The 6,751-nt window shown below is 45.2% G+C and overlaps 1 non-coding gene across 1 annotated transcript; it reads left to right on the top strand.

The window, feature by feature from the left end:
* The first annotated feature begins 1,080 nt into the window (after window positions 1-1,080).
* TRNAS-GCU (transfer RNA serine (anticodon GCU)) lies at window positions 1,081-1,152 on the top strand. The gene has a single exon. It is a non-coding gene; the product is annotated as a tRNA-Ser (tRNA).
* The last annotated feature ends 5,599 nt before the right edge of the window (window positions 1,153-6,751 follow it).

The following is a 6,751-nucleotide window of genomic DNA, read 5'->3' as shown; positions in this document are numbered from 1 at the left end:
CAAAATAATTGCCCGCCACTGGTATATAGGGAGCAGGAGGAAAACCAAGGGGAATATGGGGCCCTTGAAGAATGGGATGGGACAGCTGATAACAGATCAGACTTGTGGTGGTTGGGAGAGGTCCTGGAAGATTGAAAAAGTGCCAGTGTGATGCTAATCTTTAAGAAGGGGAGGAGGGAGGGTTTGGGAAACTATAAGCCAGTCAGTTTGATCTTGATACCGGGTAAAATTTTGGAAAAAAATTATCAAGAAGTCCATTTGTAAGAGACTGTCAGATGGCATAATGCTGAAGGATAGCCAACATGGTTTTGTTGTGGGCAGGTCATGTCTGACCAACCTCATTTTCTTCTATGATCAAGTAACAAATCACTTAGATGTGGGAGACATGGTTAACGTCATATACTTGGATTTTAAAAGGCCTTCAATATGGTCTCCCATGCTGCTCTCATAACAAAACCAGGGGATTGTGGGCTGGTAGTGTCCACAGTCAGGTGGGTTGGGAACTGGCTAAGGGGTTGAACCCAGAGAGTGTTAGTGGACAGGTCTATATCGTCTTGGTGGGAGGTGGCCAGTGGTGTCCCACAGCGTTTGGATCTTGGCCTCAGGCTGTTCAACATCTTTATCAACAGTTTAGATGAGGATGTGGAAAGCACACTGGCCAAGTCTGTGGAGGACACTAAGTTATGGGGAAAAGTTATTAGGATCCAAGTGGACCTGGACAAGCTAGAAAGGTGGGTGGAGCATAACCGGATACAGTTATCAGGATCTGGGACCATTCAGCCTGGGGAGGAGAAGACCAAGGGGGGACTTAGTGGCCATCTATAAGTATGTAAGGGGTGAATATCAGAAGCTGGCAGAAAAACTGTTCACTGGAGCACTCCAGGGGAGAACAAGGAGCAATGGCCATAAACTGTTAGAGGATGGTTTCAGGTTGGATGTAAGGAAGACCTTCTTTATGGTAAGGGTGACCAGAATCTGGAATAGACTTCCCAAGGAGGTGGTGCAGTCCCCAACCTTGGAAGTCTTCAAGAGGAGGCTGGACAGCCACCTTACTGGGATCATTTGATCATTTGTAGAAGAGGGGGTATAGCTCAGTGGTAGAGCATTTGATTGCTGCTCAAGAGGTCTCCAGTTCAAATCTGGGTGCCCCCTTATTTTTTTCATGGTGAGGGTGGCCAAAATTTGGAATGGGCTTCCAAGGGAGGTACCTTGGGGGTCTTTAAGAGAAGGCTGGATAGGCATCTGGCTAGGGTCATCTGACCCCAGCACACTTTCCTGCCTAGGCAGGGGTTTGGACTCAATGATCTGTTGAGGTCCCTTCTGACCCTAACATCTATGAATCTATGATCTCAGCCGTATTCCTATCCAGAGCAGGGTGGTTAGACTCGATGATCTTTCAAGGTCCCTGCCAGCCTATGATTTCTATGATTTCTGTGATAATACCCTGAGTGGCTTTAAAATTATGTTCTATATATTAAGTCATTGAGTTAAACATTTCAATCCAGGTCTCTCTCTTAATTACACTCCTGTAACAACTCTGAGGCTTTGTTCTTGTTACTGATCAGGGTAGAAATGACTGAAGGATACACTGAGTGTCACAATACACAAGATTCTGGCTTTTTACTTATTGTTGCTGTTGATTTTTAATTAATAGTGACACTTAGACATGAAATACTAAGGCCAGATGAAAAGCCTCCTGTGAATTACCTCATCTGATTTCAGAATTTCTTACATAGTTGGGCATGTCTCAGGATTTTTCGAAACAGCTTAAAGAGACAATGTAAGGTTTGAAATAATACATATTTTAAGTCTCTGTTATCATAATCATTCTGATAACCAGTCCTGATGTATTTTTAAGGGTTTTTTTATCATTAATGGTATTTATTTAGATCCTGTGTTGGAGAATGAATATAAACTAGATCGGGGTTGGCAACCTATGGCCCACAAGCGGGACCTACATTGCCAAGTGATTTTATCTGGCTGATAAAGTGGACACTGGTGGCAATTTTGCAGGGGAGCAGGGGGTGGGGAAATTTTGGTTGGCAATGGGAGAAAACTGGCAGCAATGTGAGCAGCAGGAGAAGCTATAGTAGCAGCTGCATCTCTAGCAGTGAACTGCCTTCAGACCAAGCTGTGTTAATGCCATCCACTGCCACTGAAAGGTTACCAACCCCTGAACAGTCACTTTTACTGTTATGTGTTGCCCTTTTCTAATCAATTTCTTCTTCAGCTTCTCAAGAAGAAATGCTGCCATGCTGGGGTTAGAGATGCTACAAGAAAATATTTAGGTCCAGAATCTGTAAGGGCTTAAGATCTTTCTTAACGTTAAGTATGTGAATATTTATTAATAAACTCATGCTTATGACACCAGGTGCGTCTACACATGTGCTTTACTGCAGAGTTGACTAACTCTGCAGTAAAGCATCACCGTCTACACATGCAGCACTATTAGGCCACAGTAAACTAATTAACTCCACTGTAGGATAGTACTGCCCGACACAAGTATTATCCTACAGTGGAGTTACTTAGTGCACAGCAGTGTATGTGTAGAGCTGGCTAGGGAATGGGGGTGCTACAGTGAGGGGCTAGTCGGCACTGCAGCACTCATTTTGAGACTGCCTCTGGAAAGACTTATTTGATACTTGGTGGCTGCATCTACATATGAAGTTAGTATGCCTGAATAAACTCTGGTGCAGTTTGTGCTAGAGTTTATTGCTCTCAGGCACAGCGTTTATATGAACCTGTGACTGCACCACGTTGAGCTGGAGCAGAGCAGCTCTGAGTTGGCAGGCTGACCCCTCTGACCTCCTGCCAGCCAGGGCTGCGCTGCCCTAGCTCAATGTGCTGCAGTCCCAGATGCACATGTAAAAGCTGCTCCGGGAAGCAATAAAATTCAGTTCAAACTGCTCGGGAGAGGCAGTCTTATTTGTTTACAAAAGATAGATTAAATTGAAATTTCCCCAAAAATCTTCTATGGGTCTTGGTGTTTCCATACTTCGTTCATGTGTATTCTACAACAGGGGTTGGTAACATTTTTGGACAAAGTGACAAAAACACCCACACCCTCGACTTGTAAGTTGCTGGCATGCCAGGGGTGGATGGCAGGGGAGACGTGAGGGGCCTGATCCTTATAGTGGCAGTGCAGCCCAAGCTCTTTCCCCACTATCCACCCCAAGGTGCATGTGCCAAGCAAAATGCCTTCACATGCCATGCGCTAGTACCCAAGCCGGTGGTTGCCTATCCCTATTCTATAGGGACTTGTGTACTTCCAGGCGCAAGTTCCACTGAGTTGCAACGAGACCTTGATGCTGTCTTTACTGACTCCTTTCCAGACCTGGGGACACCCCAGACGAAATAAGCCCCCAACTCCACCACTGCTTACTCCTCTTCCAGGCATACCGTGGCAATTAGTTAGTATGGATAACTTGGAACAGCTCTGAGTGCACACTACAGACTCACTTTCAGGGTCTTTGTTTCTCTCAGGTGTTTGTCCAAGTCTCTAATCCTTCTGTGCTGCTAAACTGCTGGGTTTTGGCTTGTCCAGAGTGGGAGCAAGTGAATGGCCCTGGGATCATCAAGGTAGGGGACTTAGGAATCTAACTCACAAATTTAGATTTTAAAAGGTATTTAGGAGCCAAACTCCCAGCAATGTGAGGATAATTGCCTTTGAGGAACCAGGATTTTAGGTATTTAATTTAAACTTGACTCCATTTTTAAATACCAGTGCTGCAAAACAATAAATCTGGCCACACACATTAAACCTTTTCTAGCAGTAGGGCGCTACTGATTTTTTGTGCTCCTTTGCATTTCTTTGACCTAAACAGTTATTTCTTATGAACAGAAGTTCTGAGTTGCACCTCTCCATTTTTATTTTTTCCTTCAAGAATTTTCATCTATGAGAGAATAGTACAAGTCAATGTGTTATTTTAGTCAGAACAGCAAGGGTGAATTTTAGAAGACACATTTTGGAAAATGGCACACAAAATATCCTCAAAAGAATTCATGGGATTTATGTTTCCTTTACTGCACTCAATTTCATCTTCTTGCATGTCTTTGAAATGATGCCTGAAAATGATTACAAAGAAAAAAGGTGATCAGGAGATAAATATTACTAGCATCAGTAATGTTAATTTATTTTCAATACTGCCATAACACTTCTTATTATAAATAGAGAGAGAAGATAGGCTGCTGCAGGAATTTTGCCTTTTGTAGTGTAGACATGATCAGTATTGTTACAGTAATGCAACAGATGGAAAATATGAGTGCTTGGACTGGAAAGTGAGTTATGCTGTATTTCCACATTGTTTATATATCTACGGAGCATAATCAAAAGCAGAAGGATTGTATATCTTCAGACTCTAAAACCTTTACCTGGTGCTATAAATCCTTCAGTTGTGTAACGGACAGCAAGTGGGTTTAAGTTAATCGAGCCACATGGATACTCTGATCTGACAATTTGTATTTGGTAATGTTTGTTTCATTGCTGCATGACTGGACTAAGGAAAAAATGTGCCTGCAATAAATATAGCTGACTCAGGACATAAACAGAAGGCACAGATATCAAACTAGTCATCAAGAGACAATTTTTTGTATTTGTTCGCACAATATGATACATCCTTTCAGAGATTTCTTCTTCACTCAGTAAGTACATCCAGCTTTTTTTTGTTTGCCAAGAGGACAGCTTTGAACCATGTGCTGGGGAACCCCTGTCCCTTGGGAAGGTTAATTAGTTAACAAGCCCAATGCTACTCCCTTTCAAGATCAACAAGAATTTTGTACTTCAGTTCAACAGGATAAATTGCAGTGATCCCTACTGCCGATACACTAAGGAGTCAGAATTCCACCCTCAACTCTATGTAGTAAGGCAGGGGTTTTCAACCTCTTTTTAGAAGTGTACCCCTTCTGGTGGCAGTGGTCAGACGTGGAGCAGGTGGGGGGTGGGGTGGGGGGCAGTTGCATGTGGCAGCCACTGCCACCACCAACCACCCTGTGCTGCTGCCACATGCCACTTTCCCACAGCCGGTTGCACATGCGTCTCCGCGGGCTGCTGACATGCCTCACATCTGGCCAATCATGTGCCACTCATCAGCAACCCATTGAGAAGCATTTGTGACCAGCCATGGGAAAGCTGCACACAGTGGCAGTGCGGGGCAGTGGGTGGCAGTGGTGGCATGGATGGAGGGGCCGGCCACCGTGTGTGAGCTCCCCCCGCACATCTGGCTGGCCGGGTGGTGCCTTTGTGGTCCACAGAGGGGCACCGCTGCTCTCACCCCCCCCAGCTCTGCTTCTGGGAGGCAGTGGCACAGGGTACTGAGTGGCGGCACTCCGTCCCTGCTCTCTCCCATGTACCCCCTAGGACCTTTCCACATACCCCTATGGGTACGTGTATCCCCAGTTGACAACCCCTGCAGTAAGGGATGGTATCTTAATTTAGGTTCAGAGGCTTGAGTGTAAACCTTTCTCTGGACTTTGCCTGAAAGTTGTCCTCAGTCAATCCATTATAAAAACATAGAAAAACAGAGCTGGAAGGGACCTCAGGAGGTCATCTAGTTTAATCCCCTGCTCAAGGCAAAATCATCACTATCTGAAGCATCTCATCAAAGTGCTTGTTTAACCAGCTTTTAAAAATTTGAAAAGGATGGAGATTCCACTTCTCCACATAGCCTGCTCTAATGCTTAATGCTTAGTGTGGATGGGTCTTCCTAATAGCCATCCTAAATATCTCTTGTTGCAATTTAAACTCATTTTTGATGCCATTGGCTAGAAAAGCTGGCACTCCTTAACCATGCTAGGCTTGTGCAGAGCTTTTGGACACTGAGCAGTAGGATGATCTGGAGCTTGGTTCTAGTATATCAACACATATAAGTTCTTGCAGTGCTGTTGCTCCCACACTAGAAAAGTGTACTGAAGAGGTGTGAGGTGTAGGTGGAATCAGGACTCCCTATCACCTTCCCATGAACTGATTAAAGGAGCCAGGTGATCATGAGGGTAGTGAGTTAATATACAGGGTAGCCTACTTTCTTTCCTGTGAAGTAGGAGCAACGGTGCCTCAGGTGGGATTCTGAATCACAACTCTTCCAGGAACTGTGCAGTAGGCCTGTGCGATTGGTCAGCTATTTGATCTGGCTTTGGATCCAGCCGCTTCAGATGCCAGCAATCCGATCCGGAGCTCCGGACCATGTTCCTGCTTCGATCCGGCCAAAGCGGCTCTGAAGCTTTGGAGCGGCCTCGGAGATACAGCTATAGGGTATAATGGGGAATCAATGAAATATCTATAACTTTGTTTTTTGTCTGATTTGGATGAAACTTGCAGAGATGGTAGCCTCTGCTGAGAGCATGAAGCCTGCTGTGTTTCAAGAAGATAGGTGCAGGAGTTTGAGGGGAACTGCACCCCACATTCTTGAAAGCAAAACTCATGTCACTTGTATGTGTTACATCGCAGGGGGGTGAAAACTGCAGGGGTGGTAGCCCCTGGTGAGATCACGAAGCCTGCCACATTTCAAGATCAGTGCAGGGGTTTGGAAGGAGCTGCACCTCAAGCTGCTGACAAGCAAAACTCGTGTCATAGATGACCCTGTGTGTGTTAAGGCGCAGTGGGCTGAAAACTGCAGGGGTGGTGGCCCCTGCTGAGGCCAAGAAGCCTGCCAAATTTCAAGGAGATAAGTGCAGGGGTTTTGGGGGGAACTGCACCTCAAGCTGCAGACAAGCAAAACTCATGACATGGGTGATGCTGTGTGTTAAGGAGCAGCAA

Source organism: Alligator mississippiensis, chromosome 4, assembly GCF_030867095.1.
Source record: "Alligator mississippiensis isolate rAllMis1 chromosome 4, rAllMis1, whole genome shotgun sequence".
Classification (NCBI taxonomy): Eukaryota; Metazoa; Chordata; order Crocodylia; family Alligatoridae; genus Alligator; species Alligator mississippiensis.
The sequence above is the reverse complement of the archived record's forward strand: the minus strand, read 5'-3'. Positions and strand labels throughout refer to the sequence as shown.